The sequence below is a fragment of the Protopterus annectens genome, chromosome 16.part0 (genome assembly GCF_019279795.1).
Source record: "Protopterus annectens isolate FY-2018-M chromosome 16.part0, PAN1.0, whole genome shotgun sequence".
Lineage (NCBI taxonomy): Eukaryota > Metazoa > Chordata > Ceratodontiformes > Protopteridae > Protopterus > Protopterus annectens.
Genome location: NC_056750.1, coordinates 573,906,027 through 573,926,254, shown reverse-complemented (window position 1 = coordinate 573,926,254; position 20,228 = coordinate 573,906,027).

Below are 20,228 nucleotides of genomic sequence, written 5' to 3'. Positions count from 1 at the left end.
AATAGTAGCACTATTCATAAGGGGAGCCTTAGAATAAGGCATGAGTAGTAGCACTATTCATAAGGGGAGTCACAGAATAATGCATGAGTAGTATCATTATTCATAACGGGAGCCTTAGAATAAGGCATGAGTAGTAGCACTATTCATAAGGGGAGTCTCAGAATAATGCATGAGTAGTATCATTATTCATAAGGGGAGCCTCAGAGTAACGCATGAGTAGTAGCACTATTCATAAGGGGAGCCTCAGAATAAGACATGAGTAGTAGCACTATTCATAAGGGGAGCCTCAGAATAAGGCATGAGTAGTAGCACTATTCATAAGGGGAGCCTCAGAATAATGAGTAGCAGCACTATTCATAAGGGGAGCCTTAGAATAAGGCATGAGTAGTAGCACTATTCATAAGAGGAGTCTCAGAATAATGCATAAGTAGTATCATTATTCATAAGGGGAGCCTTAGAATAAGGCATGAGTAGTAGCACTATTCATAGGGGGGAGCCATAATATTGTTCATAAGGAGAAAAAAAATAATAGGGGCCCCTAAACTTGGAGGCTAGGACCAGCAGTGGTCACCACAGGAAGCATGATAAGTATGAATGAAAACGGATACCTCTCAGACACAGAAATCTTTACTTGTAAAACTTGTGAAAAGGTCATTTTGCAGCTTCTAGCTAATGTGGTTTGAGGTTACCATGCTCCAGGTATAAAGATAACCTGTACCTGCTGATAAATTTTAATCCTATAATGAGATAATAGAATGAAGGACCTGCCAAAGAATGATTGTGAGGGAACCAAGGACCAAAAGAAAACTAGAAAATAAAGATGTAAGAGCAATATCAACGTTCACAAGGGGAGTAACAACAGCAAGCACTGAAGAAACAAACAAACATGAAACATAACAACAAACCCATAAGCAAAATGAGCCAAAACAATTTTCTGGGCCCATCTCCTACATACTGTGCATCTAACAAATAAAATAAAAAGAGAAATGGTATACTTACTACATCAGTCATGGTACCTTTACGCAAACTGTCTACACTTTTCTCAGCAAAAATTGTCAATACAACTTCTTGAATCCTTCTTCCCCAACACTGGATTCACTATGCACAAAAGACTGCATTTTTGGTTAGAAATGTGTAGTACATTTTTGGGAAGGAAAATTACCCACTACCCATTCATTTTTTAATTTAATTATCTCTGAGAGAGCAACATAATGGAAAATGTGGCAAGCAGGGGTTCAGCCATCTGGATCTTAAAATGAAATTTTTTTTTTGATAAAACAGTCCTTAGATCAGGTTTTACACAGTGCATTTACTTACTCTATCTTTCAACAAATCAGTTATATATACTTTTGATGGGCCTATGGTCTGACACAATGGCATATTTGTCGTAACAGTTGTACATTCGGATCTCACCCTTGAGAAAGACTTAAGGAAACTTTCAGGAAACTTTAAGTGTCATTGTGTGTTTTTCAGTCACAGTCTTAATACCACACATAGTAGTGTCAGTTGAAAAATGAAACTTTACAGTGCCAGATGTCAGTGGACAGAAGCCAAGAATAAAGGACAGAAATGAGCTGTGGCAAAGTACAATCTGTTGGAAGATTGCAAATACAACAAAGGAGACATATTAAAACTGATGAAATTCTATGTGGATGAGGAGAACATGTGAAACAAACAAGTCTGCATTTGGTTAAAATAGTGGAAGTCACAACTAAAAAAAGCAAGAGAGGATTGTAAAACAGTATATAGCAGATCTGGTGCAGGAAAAGCAAATGCCTGCAGAAATCAGATACAAAGATCCCAGAAAGTGGTGAGGCAGATGAAAGGAAAGTGAAAGAAAAGCAGGTAGCAGTACTGACCACAGATACTTTTTTTAATGTAAATATGTAAAAGGGAAAATGAAATAAGATATACTCACATCGGGATATGGAAGGGGTGTGGTATATTTTTTTCATCAATGTAAGTAGCTGGGAAGCAGGTAAGTAGAATGCTAGCATTGGAGGAGGTAATGGTCTAACTTGTACCTTAACTTCTCTATATAATCTTTGACTTCTTTTGTGAACAGCTGTTAAGAAAGAAAGTACAGATGGTTCCCTGATGTAAGGGAAATTCTAGGAGTAAAACTGATATTAACAGATATCCAAGCCTCAGATTTATCTTAAGAACAGACAAAGATAAAACATTCTTATTTGGGAAACAAGAAAAAGCTGTGCAGTGGAATTCAATAACCTACGTGTAGGCTTCGCACGAAGCCTACATGGAGTTTACATTTTTGCGCAGTGAGCCGCAATGGTGATTACATATTCATGCTGCACACCGAGTTTAAACGTAACAAGTAAAGTTTCTTGGTCAGCAACAGTGGTGCCAGCCAGGAAACCGTGTAAAGTAGCAAGGATAGAAAACTTACCTTAGAGAAGAACTAGCTTAGCAGGATTGCATGGAATGCCACAGTGATTACCAGGGTTGATCATATAGCAATGTATATGGTCCGAACACATTACAGGACAATGTATACAGTGCACAGTATTCTGAAATCCCATTCCAGGCATTCTGTACAAAAGTTGTATAAATGATCTGTAAGGGTACATGGACTGCCATGTAAAATAAACAGTCAGGGTAAATGTGTGTATTGAACAGGGACGCACAGATGAATTGTAGGAATGAACACAGGGAAAGAGGAGAGGTGAAACATCTTAATGTACAGCAGTTGAGGTAATGTAAGTGGAAGACAGGTGTAGCAGGAACACTAATCACATATCAATATGGCCTAGGGTTTGGACACAATCCCCCACTTAGGTATCATTGAGAAACTCTCCCAGCTGGGGGATTAACCCTTACATCACTAGATGGTGAACCAACTGTCACACTGACAGAACAAATACTGTGAAAGTTGGTGAATCAACCTCTACCAGTAGAGGTGTCACCACTGGCATACCCCAAGGATTTGTGCAGGGCCCTTTCCTATTTGGAATCTATTTCTCAACAGTACAAGCTAAAGTATATGGCCTTGGTTACCATGGTAGCTGATTCTTCCATATCAGGTACAATCATTAAGTTCACCAGTAATGTTAACATACTACAGCAGGGGCTAACACAAACAAATGATTGGTGCCAAAGCCACACAGTGTACAACTAAACACAAAATGTGTCATTATTTTCACCAGCTGCAAAGAGGAATTCCCTACTACTTACAGTATTAACAACACATATAACATATATAACATATAAGATAATATAACATATAAGATAACACTTGTTATTAATTTATGTAGTGTAGTTGACATATTTGTGAACAAGTACTGAGAGACCAAGATTGCACTGTGAGGGAGAGGTTACAGCTGCATTGTAAATGTGTGACATTTTCTTAGATGGGGCCTTCATTTTTTCTGTTTCCACATGTAGTTTCATGTCATGAACAATAAATGGACAATAAACAAAAGTAATGCTTGCTACTGTCCACTTTGCAGAGCACACCGGTAAGCAGCGGGTTTGCACAATGGTTGCTAAATTGTTTGTCCATAAGAGATACACATTTTTATTGCTTTCCTTGTCTGTGCATGGTTAAGCAGTGTGCAAACACTAGCCTCAATGCTAAAATTCTAAGAGTTCTCAGTAATGAGGGTATGAAACACTCTTGCTGCTTAGCTGACTCTGTAGCAGTAAGTGTAAATGCACTGACATATTTCTTATGAGCCAATATGATATAGGGTTTGAATCCAGGTATACATAATATTTTTAAATAAGTAGTGATGATGCAAGGAAATAACTCTTTATACTACATTTACCATGGGTTAATGTGTGTTGATGTAGCACAGAATGTTTAAGTGGCATTGCAAAGAAGCAACCATACCACAGAAGATCCGTTCACTACCATTTGGCATTGGTGCATGATGCCAAACTCTGCACGAATATAGAGGCCAAAAATGAAGGGCTCCATTGGGTTTTTTTTTGTGTGTGTGTGTGTGTGATTCTATTTTTTGACTAGATTATAGGTGTTAAAATGGGATAGATAGGATAGTGGTGAAATGGGGGGAAAAGGAAAAACAATATAGGAATGAGCATGAGAGAGGCAGGTAAGAACCATAGCTATCCATTTCTTCAACAGTGTAAAATTAAAATATGTACAGAATATTAGATGAATTTGGACTGTCATCTCCACAAAGAGGGGTGACAACAATGCAATCATGTTTGATAGCGAATTGGACCAAATCAAGTGTTTCAGGAAGACACATGGGTGAAATGTTGAGTTACTTATGGGATGATATTTCTTTGTGCGACAGGTACCCATTTTTTTTCACTTCAGTAAGACAGAAATGCTGGGTAAGGGACATTGGTATTTCTGGGTCAGATAAGCTGGGTAGGTGAGGAAGGAAATGCAAACAAGACAAGACATAGGAATGGTGAGGGACACAAAAGATTGGGGCACACCATGATTGGGCTGAGGTAGGGGACAAGGCAAGCCCATGCCAGTCAAACATGAGGACAGTGGTATTCTAGCCCTCGCCCGCAAGACTGTCATCACAGTCCACTTAATCTTCTGGCTGCTGTAGTGCTTGACATCTTCTCCTATGGGCCATGAAGGAGAGCAGCCTCTCCATCCAGTATAGGTGTACACCAATGATGCGGGATGACCTTACACAACAACCCTTGCATGTCCTGGTGGGGGATGAAATGCCCAACTCCGCCAGTACTCCCAGAGGGTACTACAGCACCAGTTGCCAGGGTAATGCTACCTGAAGGCACAGGTAGTTGAGGAGCAGCAGAGGCAGTACTGCCAGGTTGGGTCCCAGATGTGCTGGACATTGGTGTCAGAGCCAGTGGAGTGGGGGCAAGCTGAGCCACTGGGGTTGACTTACCTCATTGTGTTGTGAAGCATTTAATGATTTCTTACACATAGATGACATGGAGACATTTTCACAACACATAATAGAAAATATAAAAAAAAGATAAGGGTTGGGGTGAGAGAAAAAAAGAGAGAAAATTAGTACCATCATATGTGGCATACAATGTAGTATCACAATAATACAACCATTTTATCTGGAGTTTTACATTTACGTATACTTCCTAACAACTACAAGCTATAATTATGGCTTGCTAGAAGTAATCCTTGTAATGTGCAGATATTGCACATATGCTTGGTGCAGTTATACAGATTACTGTTAGCAGTGGGACATTTATGCCACTTGTGTAGAATTCAATGTATGTAATATTATTAAAGAATAGCAGTATTGTATAGTTGTCACTCATGATATTTGAACCCTCAACCTCTAACTACAGCCTCACACTTGACTCCTTAATTTGGTTTGTGCTACAGATTTGTGCTTGCATACTTGGTTTTACAGTTAGGATATGCATGCTTACGTTGCTACTACTGTATAGAAAACAAAAACATTTTTCTTTAACTTCTATAGCCACAATAATACTTCTCTGGTGTTTCATACATACCACTTGCTTCCCTCAGTATTTTCAGATGATCAGCATGAGCTTGCTTGTTCACCATTATACCATGACCCCCCATTAATATTCCAAAATGTGCACGCTGATTGGCCAGCGTGCACGTTGTAAATTGACTTATACTAATGGAAAAAGGTCCGGTCGCCCAGACTTTTTCCATTAGTATACGTCTCTTTTAAAACACTGTCTCGCTATGTTAAAAGAGTTTAACATAGCGACACAGGTTTAAAAAAAGCAACAGAGATCTCCGTTGCTTTTTTTAAAGCTGTCTTGCTATGTTAAACTCCTTTAACATAGCGACACAGTGTAAAAAGCAACGGAGATCTTGCTTTCTCCGTTGCTTTTTTTTTAAACCTGTCTCGCTATGTTAAACCCATTTAACATAGCGAGACAGGTTTAAAAAAAAAAAGCAATGGAGAAAGCAAGATCTCCGTTGCTTTTTACTGTTTCGCTATGTTAAATGGGTTTAACATAGCGAGACAGCTTTAAAATAAGCAACGGACATCTCCGTTGCTTATTTTAAAGCTGTCTCGCTATGTTAAACCCATTTAACATAGCAAAACAGTAAAAAGCAACAGAGATCTTGCTTTCTCCGTTGCTTTTGGCCACAGCTCTGATGTACTGCGTAGGCATGCGCAGTACATCAGAACTGCCACAGATACCAGACAGCTGCGGAAGGGCAACAAAGAGGCATTATACAATGCCATTATTTAAGAAAAGTAATTATTTTGTTTCTTAAATAATGTCATAGTATAATAGCAATAACCCACTTCTAGGTGTGGGTAATGCAAGATTTACCCACGGTTGTCTTTGTTTGGACCAAACAACGCCAACCATGGGTAAATCCCGCATTACCCACACCCAGGCATGGGTTATTGCTATACTATTTCAGGAATAGCTGTGAAAAGAAAAGAAAAGAACAGAAGAGCATTATGCGTATCAGTCTTGCTTATATTTAGCTTTCTATGTATTATAAATTTTTATTAGCATACCTAAACAACTGTGGGACGTTGCTAGTTTGAAACTTATCCAACTAATGGTTGAGCATATCCCTCTTTCACACCTTTTGAGGTCAGTGAAGTGGTACCTACACTTTTCTCCAGTGTGTGTGGGATGCCAGTCACAGTGGATACTGCCTTGGCCAGACTATTCAAAGCCTCAGATTTGTACTGGGAGATAGCATAGTCCCTCTGCAGAAGCCTTTGGCTGGGATGCTTTACCAAGAGTCCAGTAAATATTCTGGAATCCTGAACAACCCACCTCTGCATCCTAAATTTGGCACCTTCCCCTCTAACACCAGACATGTCTAACCGCAAAGCAATAACAATAGCAAATAATGATTTCTCACCAGTTCCTGTTATCACATTTAGTGGTAGTGTGCAAACTCGAGAAATGATGTCAACCACATTTGCACAATGTTAAGTGGACAACAACAGTGCCAATCAGGGAGAAAAGCAATTTTTGAAACTGGAAGGTTAATGCCACACTTGCAATTAGCTTGTGGGGGGTCTGCTGCTGTAACTGTTATGGGACTTAACTTTGCAGTTATGCACTTGGGGCATGGATGTCATGAAATGCCACATGTTTGTTTCACTTTGTAAACTGCTGAAATTGATTTTTACAGCATGGGATTCAAACCTATGCATAAGGGCCAAAAAATTTTCTTCCATAGCGGTGATTTTCTATTTTTGCTACAGAACAAATACTTCTCTGACATAGTCATGAGTCATTCATAAATACAGATGACAGACTGAGGTGTTAACCATGTACGTGTGTGACCTGACAAGGTCCTTGCATTTACATTTATTTGTGTATTTGTCGTATTTAAGTAAAGGCCATCCAAGTTCAGACAGCAGAATAATACTTACAGAAACACAGTAGACAGCAAACCCTCAGTCATACATCTGAACCTTCAAAACACAGTAAGGGTGTCTTATCCCTCATACATATAATTCATATCAGCTCCACTATTGATAATTATATATAAATTGTTACAAGTGATAGTTAATATAATGTGAAATAGAACAATAAAAAGTTTGAAATTTCCAGTATTAGAAACCAGGACCATGTGTATGGCAGCCCTACACTTACACCTGTTGCCACAGGAACACTGACATAATATTTGTGTATTTTCCTGTTTATTACTATAAACTGAACTGTCACAACAGTAAAACCATGTTGCACTTCCTGCATTAGAACCCAGGACCATCTGTAGTACAGTCCTAAAGTTACCCCTGCTGCCACAGGAATAGTTAATTAATAGTTGCATAGTTCCTTACTCATTGTTAACATCTGTGTGATAACTGCTGCAGAACGCTGCTTAGCATGTTTGCACAGTGCCCAAAATAATTAACAGAATGTATCTATTTTGAAATTGTTGACTGTCTGCTTCCTGTCTGTAGATGTTGGGAAAGCTTTCATGATGAAAATTGAAAACCAAAACAATGTATCCTTTTTGACCTTTATACTGTCTACACGCTGTCTGCTTCCTGTGTAGGCCACTAGTCCAGGTTTGTGCACTGCTAAGCATCACATAAATGAGATAAGCACAGCTAAACATGGCAGTCACTTTGTTTCCTGTTTGCACTAAGCCATGCACCACAGACACTGGCATTTAAAAAAGGGGAAAATTATGAGAAAGGAAGAAAATAAATCTATTAAATCAACAACACTACAAAAAATTATGTTGATACAAAGGAAATATTTTCACACGGGTCTGGATTTGAACTCTCACTAAAATGAACCTTCAAAACATAGTAAGTCTGTCTTATCCCTCTTTGCCACAGAAACAGCTTTGCAGCAGAGAATGAAAATCATTGTGCATATAACCAACTGCTGCACCATCCACAATACTAACAGAACATATGACAGTTTGAACATGTATTAAGTTCAGATGTAGGGCACTAACTGATCACATAACCATTTATAGGGTCTATAGTAGATAAGCGACTGTTCCGATGTTAGAATCATAGATGGTCAACATCATATGATCGAACATCGGAAAGGTCGAAGGAGAAAGTCAACGGCTTTTCACACGCAGAATGGGAAATTTTCCTTTTCTACACTGAAGTGCATTCTCGGAGTTGGTATATTTAAGTAGGGGGGTGTGGGGGGTGCAGGGGCAGTAAGGTAAGATTTTTTTAATTTTATTTTATTATATAGTTGATGTTTCGAACTTTGCCCATATGAGTTCATTCATGTGAGGTTCGAAGTTTTGAAACTTCGACTATATAATATAGACCCCATTTATAACTACTTCTTACCTAAATGCAGGGCTGTCTTATCTCTTTGTGTTTGTTGCTCATTCTTGCCTTATCTGACCAGTAATCTGAGATTTGCAATATATAAGGCATTCTGTATCATTGTCGTTAAAATGTGTGAGGATATTAAATGGTAATAATATACAGTTGTCAAGAAATCAAGGGGAGGTTGGATGTTACTGAACAGAAACTATGAAATGAGTGCTGCTTAGTTACATTTAAAACCTTGATACAATTGCTTATGCACTTTGTAAGGGAACCTGGCTGACACAGCCAGTGCAGGTAAGGCAGTCTGAATTGCTGTTTTGTTTTTTTTCTCTGTACCAGTAATCATTCACAGTTGCAATCCATTAGCAACAAACACTGAGGGAATGAGTGCACTGTGTTTACATCTTCTACACAGAGACATGTATTTGGGATTCAGAAACTCTAAGGAGTTCACACCTCATTTGCATCTTCTCAGGGCTCACAGTCCAGAATCTACACACTAAGAAGAGAACTATGCAGTTAGGGAACCTGAAGGTGAGGAGACTTGTTTATTTGGGTAACACAGAAGAAGATATTCCTTTGGGATTTAGCTGCACAGAAGCCTACTGATCTTGATAAGGTATGCTTGGATTTTTCAGCTATATAATGGATATGTTGAAATGTCACTAAGAAAAATCTGTTAATATGCATTTATATGCATTAGTAACTGCTACTTTTATCTGTATGCATTTCTTATAAGTGTACTGATGGCATAGACTTGTTTCTCTGGGCATATCAATTTCTCAGATGCACACCCTTATTAACGGTCATCACAACTGCTAATGTTACAACTGCATTTCTCTTTACCTAACATTCTTTCTGTGTAGACTCCTTTCCATAGCTGTATTCAATAGGTTATGGAATTTGCAGCGAAAACCAGCACTGAGTCTACACGGTTGCTTTATAGATTGGTGAATAGCTCCTCCATCTTGGCTTGGTTGATTAGCATACATTTCAGCTGCTTTTGTTGTAATTAGCATAACATTGTGTTTACTATGGTTGTGCAGCTATACACACCATGTAGAGCCACTTACTGAATACAAATAATGCTTTACCGTATGCATGGCACACGATGCACATGGTCTAAGTGGACCATGCAGGGTTCATTGAATCTGCCCTGTTATAAGTACACAGAAAATTATATTTTTGGATACCAGTTAATGGCTGATAGTAATCATGGTATCCGTAATATCTAGTAATGTCTAATATGATAATTAATTATATGATATTCAACATCAGTTCAGATTGGAGATACGATAATAAAATTATGTTAGTATAGCTTGTTATGTTTTGATTTACTGTTATAGTGACAACTTATAAATAATTGAATTGTCACAGAAATTAACCCAAACTGGTGTCCAAATATTGCATTTACTGAAATAATCAATAGTGTTAAGTAATTTGGAGTATATCGCTTTTAAGTTATAGAGAGAAATTTGAAACCACTATTAGTTGTAAATGCTCTGAAGTTAAAATAAGCAATTTGTGGACATTTGTGGGACCACAGAAACATAAGTAATTCTTTTGGAAGTCATAAAATTATACGTTTAAATGAGAAAACAAGACAAGATATTCACTTTCAAATTCAGACTTAAGAAAAGTTTGATTGGCCCGTCTTTTGAGAACCTCTACTTGATATACTTTTATTATTGTATGACTTTTTAAATCCTTTTTATTCAAATATTTCACATATTTTTGTGATTCTAATAAGGTATATGAAAATTTGGTATATATCATCTCTTAATGGAGCTGTAAATGTGGGATATGTGGTCACCTAGGTTTTCTCATTCGTCCCTGGAGGTTGATGCTGTGTGGAATTTTCCCTCAGCCCTGGGTGGATGGTTAAGTTGGCAGGTGTCTTCTCAGAAAATATGAAAGCAACTAGTGGTACATCTCAGGGCTCAGTACTGGGACCTGTCCTTTTGGAATTTACTTTTTTGATCCCCAGACTGAGAATCAAAACCTTTGGTTAGCTAAGTCTGCACTCTGCAGATGACTACAGACTGGATGTCATTGTAAAATTTTTCTCTGACACTCATTCATTACACCAGCAATTAACCCTCATAAACAAGCAATGTACTGAAAAATGGCTACAATTAAATGCAAAGAAGCATTGTATTGTCACGTTTGGAAAAACAGCTCTCCCCCTCAGCTTATAGTATAGTCAATACCACACTGCAAAGTGACGATGTAGTCAGGGATCTTGGGACTTGGGTTGATAATTGTCCTCTCTTTCAGCCATCATACTGCAATATAGCAATAGAGATAAAACAACTGAAGCTGAGATATTTAGAAAAGGGTAGGAGCAAACTATATAGGAAAAAATGGGAATTGTGGGAACAATACATACAAGGGAGGAATGAGGCCTAAAAGGCAGCAGGACATAAATGAGCTATGTAATGTTTGACTGAAAAAGATTGAGTAGATTTTAAGTGATGTATAATATTTGCAACTGGGAGTGTGTCAGTACGGTTTAAAATGTAAAATGCTTACAAACAGGTTTGTTTTCATTTATATAAATGTATGATTGCCTATGTAGTAAGTGATGATTTAACGAGATATTTCTTGTTTTAAAAAAAGCATGAATTGAATCATTTATGTAATATTGCTTAGGTTATATGATATATAGCAATACATGTGAAGTATAATGTTTATGTTAATATAGTTTGATTACTTTTATAGGAATGTAAATTTGCCTATGTTAGAAGTAATAATTCAAAAAAACATGTTTGGGAAAAAAAAACAATATTTTGGAAATCCTTTCAGTTTGGAATAACAAACATCTAAAGGCACAACATCCAGATCAAAAGAATTCCTCTTTATGAAACTCTGATTCAAAGAGTGGAAAGCATCCAGAGGTTCCTCATCAAGACAAGTGTTGATCTAAAGTCTGTACACTTATAGGTAAGTTTCGATGTCCAATCCTTTTACTTTGTTTTTTGTGTGGTGATCTCTACCTTGCATTCTACACCATTATAGAACACATCCTCTTTGATCTCCTGTATCTTGCAAGTTAAATAGTTCCACTAATACAGAACTTGGGACATAAATCTCCACAGGTATATAACAAAATGCACTAGAGAGACAAACGTATTACCTGATGCCTACCTCACCTCTGGAACAAATGTAGTTGCAAATTAAACAAAGTAACAAACAGTCTAGCATCCATCACATTAAACCTGAATAATTTGATGGTTACCCAGAAATGTATTCTGGGACTGACCTGCTCTGGCTGTTTTGACATGGGGTTACAGCATGAGTGTGGGTCTTGGTAAAGTGTGAATATTCTTGTCACTCAATTGCCTTGTATTTCCTATGATTCGATGATCCTAGGATCCAGTTTTGTGAATTCTGCAACGGTTTTTAACAAGAAGAGCTTTGAAGAGAGTGATGATTGCTACATAGGACATTCAGGAGTGATAGTGCACCACAAAAATCCAAGCTTTGAAACAATTATTAGGATCCATTTGAGTATTTTTCCTCACTCAAAATGGCTTTCAGTAAAGTGGCATTCAGCATGTTGTCTGGAAATCAGTCAGCGGCAAAACGTAAAGATCATGAGAATCCAGTATTCTTTGCAGACTTAGAAGGCAGCTGCTGAAGAGACTGCTACACTTTTGAACAACTTGACAGATCTCTGATCTCCTTTTGTAAGTTTATTTACATGTTTACAAATCTGAACATGCATAACTAGTGTGAAACAAGGCTCCAGCTTTGTGCCTTCCACCACATTTAACAGAAATCTGAGGTCATGTAATTGACAATGCTATATTATGCCAATAATCCACATCATTCAGAAAATGTGTCTAATGGAAATGCATCTGCATAATATTACAGAGATGAAATGTAGCTCCTGTGAGTAATCAACTCAGCAGACTTATCACCCACCAATAGTTTAATGAATTTAGAAGGCCATATGTCATCTCTGTTAAAACAAGAACAACCAAACATTTCAGTACACAATGTTCCAGAAATAGAAAATAACCACAAATTTATCAGTACCAAAGTAATCATAACCACATGACAGTTCTGTATGTTCCCATGACTCCATGACCCTCCTATGGTAAAGAATGACTAACAAAATGTCTGTGCATGCGGCATTCCATAAGCAGAATTAACTCTCAAGAAGGATGAATTCTGAAGTCCAGCTGCATGAATTTGTAGAAGTATTACTGTTTGAACTGTGATAGTATAACTACACAAATTTTCACCCAGGTTTACTCCCTTCGCTCCCTACCTCAAATTCTAGCGTTACTGAGTTCTGGGTTTAATCCTGGCAGATGAAAAATCAGTTCATTCTGTAGGTGATGATAGATGTATACCAGTAAAAGGAAATGCTCTAATGACACACGATACAGATAACTTAATATCAGATTATAGTGCTGGATACATTCAGCAGGTCACAGAACATGATGTCTTACATATCTTATATATAGGTTTTAGACTCAAGATGCAGGACAATGCCACATCCTGTACCATGATGCATCACTGTCCTGCTGCAGGTAGACCTGCAGCAGCATGTCCTCTTCCTCTTTCTCTGTGTGCATGTGTGTTTTATATATATATATATATATGCATGTGTGTGGCAACCGTGCATTTTGTTGAACTTCATTTTGTTTGACAAATGCTAAGGGTAGTCAAGATTGCCAAACATTCAGATAGTTAAATATCCAATATCTCAAAGTGCCTTTTCTTCAAAACTGGTGCACAAGGCTTGAGAGGAAGTCAGTGAGTGTACATGTGTGTTTGCATGTAAGGGTTAGGGTGTTAGGGTAAAGTTTAGGTAAGAGTGTAGGTGTTGTGTATTTTAGAGTTAGGGTCGGGGTTAGGTAAGGCATTAGATTTTATGTTTGTAGTTTGTGTGTGTGTGTGTGTGTGTGTGTGTGTGTGTGTGTGTGTGTGTGTGTGTGTGTGTGTGTGTGTGTGTGTGTGTGTACGTCTGTCTCAGTGTCTCTTCTGTAGTGATAGTATTATGTGAAGGGTTTTTTAAAGGTATGTTGTGAGGTAGGGACATGGTTAGGATTGGCACTTAAGGGCAAATGGCCACATGAGCGAACACTTTTTAGTGATGAAAAAAGTGAACACTCAAGTGAACAAATGTTGATCTGAATGGAATTTCTGTCAGCAATCTTTAGAATGGGATTGCAGTACAGAACAGTAAAGGAATTTACCCTCACCCCTCTGTTGAGCAATCTCAGAGTTAATATATATGATTTAAAGGGGGTGGGGGGGGTGCAGGTGGACAAGCTTGCTCCCACTCAAAACAAATAGGAAAAAAAATTTTTTGTGCAATCACACATGTGTGTTCACTCTAAAATGTTCATTCTTTAGAGGTTCACTCTTATGAGTGCTCATTCTTTCATGAGACACTTTATATGTGTTTTTGTGTGTGTGTGTGTGTGTGTGTGTGTGTGGTTTCTGGTTTTGCTAATCATGTGTAATATAGGGAACTGTGCTGTGCACGATCACAGCCCAGAGGGGATTGGGTTATTGGCCCTTTTCCCACTATGGTGCAATCTTGGAGTTGGTAGATATTATTAGTTTTGGGTGTAAGAAGTACAGGGGGCCTGTCCCACTATAAAACAGGTCATACCTTTATTTCCCTGGATCAGTTTTACAAGGTTCAAGCTTTTTGACTTGATCATGTCAGGTTCAATATTTTGAGCATTTGCTTTTCCAATAGATATCCGTATTAATACAAATACTGCATCAATTTCCACTTTGAAGTCAATGGCAAGATCATAATTATCCATACATGCCAAACTAGCACTGCCCATGGTTCACAAATATGACAGATTATCAGATTCAGCCATGCATTTATTTGCCACATATGCACCAAATACTTGGCAAGTGCATACAGTAACTGTCAAATGACAAATGCTGACAGCTCAAATACACAAAAACACAGAAGCCATCTCACAGAACATTAACAGTTATGTTCACTGCTTTTCAGTGAGGATGGTGCATGCCCTCCAAATCTATGGCCAACAGCAACCATAAGGTATCCAGCAAAGGAAGCAGCATATAAGATATCCATACTTTAGATTGGGTATGGTATATAACCTGCTGGAAAAAGTGTCTGGGTCACCTCCTGCAAGACATTGCAGCACACTCACAACAAAGCTGAGTGAGTTATACTGGTATATAGCTTATCGCTGAATCAAAGATGACAGCAAAAGTCATAAGCTAAAGTGCAGCCTGGACAAACCACATCAGGTCCTTCAGAGCAAGAGAATATAACAAAGAAAGACAGCATCCAAGAAACACTGCCTAGTACTGACAAGTAGGGCGATGCTTTGCTAAGATTATAGCTGCATATGTGGAAAGCAAGTGCCCTCATGCTAAAGTATTATCAGTAAAGATATATGCTAAAGCAAGGTGTAGCAAGAACAAATTGGCACCCAGTCTGCACTGGCTGTTATGTGGGTTGTGACAGCAATAGCATGGCACACCAGATATAATCAAATCATACAAATAAAACAAGAAATGTATAGCACTAAGACTACAACACATGATAATGTGCACAGTCTACTGTGTTTTGATGTATCCATTGTGCCCTTATATGCTTATGTCTCCCTTGGCACTTCTACACAGTTTGCCAGTGCTCACACACAACCTTTACATCAAGACGTGTGGCAAACCTCAACCTGTCCCGGCTGAGTGAAGCCAACATACTGAAGTAATGTTATGTTATATTATGCCAGATCAGGGCCTCCTCCAAAACCTTTATCCTCTTCTTTAAAACTGTTTCAGCAGTGCTGTGTCTCAGCCATGATAACACAAATCCTAAGACATAATGAAAGGAAGCCAACAGAAATATGTGATGATTGTGTGTTTGTGACTTCTGTACTACAAGTAACAAAGCATGTCCCACTACAACTGCTAATGCTGCAAACAGCCACAGTGGTGTGTTTGACATACACAGCAGAATATGATACACAGAGATATATTAATGCTGCTGTGCAGCCACAAAATGAGCTCAGTAAGACCTGTTTAATTCAAGATAAACCATATAACCATGAGTGGCTCTAACCACACCATGCCCAACATATGTTGTGAAGTACCCATTAGTCATGTGTAGCTGTCAAGCAGTATGCATCCACCAGATCAACCTGGATATCCAGACACACTCAAACACAGATCTATATCTATATTTATCTGTCTGTCTGTCTGTCTGTCTATCTATCTATCTATCTATCTATCTATCTATCTATCTATCTATCTATCTATCCATACGTCTTGTTCATTATACAGAAACATCACAATGTTGACATTCAAAATATTGGCTCCACAATATCAGCAAATCAAAATAAAGACAACCGCACATAAAAAACAAATATGAACACTATTTCTGTGCTCACTTTACATTAAAAATAATATAAAATAAAATAAAATAAAACAAGCAAAAATCCCTAAACCATAACAATACCATAGGACCTGATTTGAATGGTGGTAGTGTTAGGGAAAGGAATTTTTCTAAGGTAAGGTGCAGGCTTATGGTTAGGGGTATTACCAGGTTTAGGGCTAGAATTGCAAGCATTATTAAGGTAGGCAATGGGCTTCTCCAGGCATGCATAATATGACACCTAACCATCTCACCATATACTTCATAAATCACACCAAAACTGCTGTGACACACTAACAAACACATTGCCAGAATTCATTCAGTAATTGTGTTACCGGCATTCTGTAACAAAATTAAAAAAAAGCCAGCAAACCTGATAATCAATGCAAAAAATAACAGCATTTACAGGACACAAGCTATGCAAAAAAGTCACCAAAAATAAAAAAAAATGTCCCTCCAAAAATAACTCACATAAATGTGAACTTGTTCATTTGTGCAGTTGCTGTTTACCACAGCTAAGAAAACAGTTGACTAAATGTATAGTCATCCATTATAGATAGGGTTAGCATGCATTACTGAGGTGATCAGGGAGCTTCATCCCCCTACCTCACCCCAGTGATGCCTACTAACCTTAAACCTGCCACCAGCCCAACCCTAATTCAACACCACACCTATAAAAAGAACCTTCTGTAGTACTGACATAAGATACACTCATACATACAAACACACTCCAACATGCACACTACAAACATAACATCTACACCCCTTACCTAACTCCAACCCTAATCCTAAATCACACACACCACCTATATCTTACCTAACCCTTACCTTAGCTCTAACACCCACATACACATTCTAACCCCCTCCCAATCCTGGCTCTCCACTTTTGAAGAAACAGCACTTCGAGATATCAAATTTTTGACTTTCTGAACATTAGACAATCTTGACCATCCCGAGCATTTGTAGGACAAAGCAATGTTCAGGAAAATGTATGGCAACTATAATTGTATTCCTAGACATGCTGTCTTTTTTGTTAATATAGCAAACAAAAATAAATGGCCAATGACTGTTTTGCTGCAGGGATATAATTGCTACAATGGATTTAACCGTAACATATCATTAAGAGACCAGGGTGGATTCAAAGGAAGAAAACAGACTTGAATGTATATTAGCAAATTTGATGGTTTCTATCATCAGTAAAATAACTTGTCTAGCTTCTTGGTTTCTTTAACATCAGGATGAGGATGTCATGAACACTGGATACTGGAAGAAACACAATGTCTATAACTGTGCAATGAAGAGAAGATTTTGATGATAGAAGTAGTTACTGCCTTGTCTGTGATAGAACCATCTTTGAGAACTAATTATTAATTTATAATAGTTTAAGCTAGTATTTCTGTAGTATGTTCTAGCTAGAGAAATTAATATGTATTTGCACTTTTATTATTTACCCTGACGTTTTAATGACTGGTGTTTATTTATTAATTATAATTGTGTCTTGCTTAATTCAGGTGAGCTTCTTCCCTTCCAAAGTAGTCTGTATGTTTATTTCAACTAGAATCTGCATCTAAATCCAGATCCACCGGAACTAAGATGCCAAGTTATGGTACACAGGGAGACCTATAAGTTGTAACATTGCCTGGTCCCACTAGTTTACTGGGACACTAATAAGACAAAACTCAAAGTAACTTCCTACTGGCCTGGTCAGCCTGAGATGCACCGGAGGAGCTATCTTCGAATGCTGTTATGAAGTAATCATCATGCCTTGCCTGATCATCTGTAATAAAATGTTTAAAAAAGAAAGCTGTCCACCAAGTTAACCCCTGGTAAACTCAGAGGTGAGAATCTCTTCTGTCACATAATTCTGTTTTACTGACATTTCTCTATCCCTGCACCTACTAAATTTAAAGCAGCACAGTTCAACTCAGCACATCGGTAAATATTTTAGCTGCCAGTACTATTACTACAAAGCTATTATCATAATAGTAGTATGTAGCTGACTAGTTCTCTCAAAATTTATCATACACCTTACTGAGGGTGGAGTACCAGTCTCTTTATAAAGACTGCTCGACTCTCCTGATGTCCGCACACTAAGAGAGAAATAATATATTTCCCTAAAGGGCTGTTTTGTCTATTTCCTTGATGTAGCATCTAAGAAGTGTAATTAAATAGGGAGAATGTGTGCGTGCAGCTTTTAATATACGATATGCCAAGAGCACAGTCCTGTTATAGTATTACTGGAAGTCAGCAAATATGACATGTAGCCAGCTTGGCTTTAGTTACCTAGATTGTGATGAAGACTTGTTCAGTGCAATGCCATGAATCCCATACAAATTCATGTCGATCTGATGAGCTTTCGCTCTTTAAAATGGGAACTCATGTTTGCAGGATTGTTTGAGTTGGTTGGCTTCCAAAAATCAGTTATCATGGAATTTACAGAGGATGGATTACTGAGTGAAAACTCAATAGACTATTAGTTCTTATGCATCCGATTATGGAGTGAATCTCCATAGTGATCTGTGAAGCTGATGATTAGCAGCCCCCCAAAAAAAAGAAAAAGATTGTAAATAATTGGAGACACCAGCAAAATGCTGGGATGCTGAGAAATGAGATAGCAGTCTTCCAAGGCATTTTAGCCTGACATGTCTTTATAATGAATGTAGAAAATGTTTGCCTGTCTGTTTTACTATTTTAGATTGGAATATTGTTAACTGCTTCAATGAGGAAAATATGGATGTATTAACTGTCAGTTTTGGTTAGTATAATTACAAAGTAAAACAAAAGCAAAATGTGAGCTATGCCAAAGTCCAAATATGCTCAAAAGAGATACAAATCCAAAACCAAAGTAAAGCAATCGGACACTGCTGAAGTAAATGAAACACAAATTTAAATGGGTTTTATTGGTAATACATCATTTAGTCCAGGTTCTCTATGTGCCATTAAGTTAACTATCCATTTGGATTCTGCTAAAGCTACCTTGATGTCTGATATCATTTGCACTAATATGTCTATATAAGGCATTGCTTAAGTCTTTATTCCTAATATTACCCAAATGCTGCAAAATCCTCACTTTAAACATACTGCTAGTCATTCCAACATAAAAGGATGGGCAGCAGACACAGTGTATTGGGATGTCTAAATACTGTCTAACTATTAATGAGTGTGCATGCCTTACATTTACCACATGCATAGTACCTTCACTAAGCTGATATGTTTAATGTCTTTTAAATTCAGATCACTTGTCAATATGTTCCAATTATTATGTATAATTCCACTTATGTCATTCATATTGCTGCCATAGGTTAAGTCATCCCATATTCTGCATCCTCAGAACAGATTCGAGAAACTCTACTCATCTGTCCTTTTATGATGTTAGGGAAAATATGCCGTGGGTGCATACTGTCAAAAGACAGTCATCAAGAAATTCCAATCTGACAAAATGATTAAAAGAAACCTCATCCCCATTCCACAAAATAAAAATGTCATCTACAAATCTGACATACATTAAAACATATTCCTTCCATCTATCATTCACCTCCCATGAAAACATTATTGTCTAAGACCAAAGTGCAACTGCTGTGTTTATCCCATAGGTATTTGAAATGTCCTGTATCTATCAATATGTTTTTGATCTTGTCCATATATGGTTTAAGAGTCACCTGTAACCAACATCATCTGTAATTTCTTATGTACTTTATCAATAATCATCTTTCAAAGGGGTTAATTTCTTCATATGCACTATCTGTTGTTAGCATATTATTTATTTTGTCATTATACCATGCTGTATTCAAACCTACAACAGTTGTCTGCATTTTTAATCAGAATGTGAAATTAAATTATAATATTTACTAAAGCATTCAAAAAAAGTTTAAACTGGAGTAAAACTGTACAAAGCTACTTGAAATCAAAATTACTTTCTATATATACGAGGAGGCGACTTGGTACAAAAGTGAAACCTTTGTTAAGAACTTGCAATTCCACATCATTCAACATATATTCAGATAAATTATATACAGACATCCTGGTTGATGAACAGCTGAAGTCAGTTGTTAATCTATCATATCCTCATTCGGCGATACCATATTGTAGGCAGGCTTCCAAATGTTCCATAAACCATGTCTCCATAAGGCAATTTGTTGAAT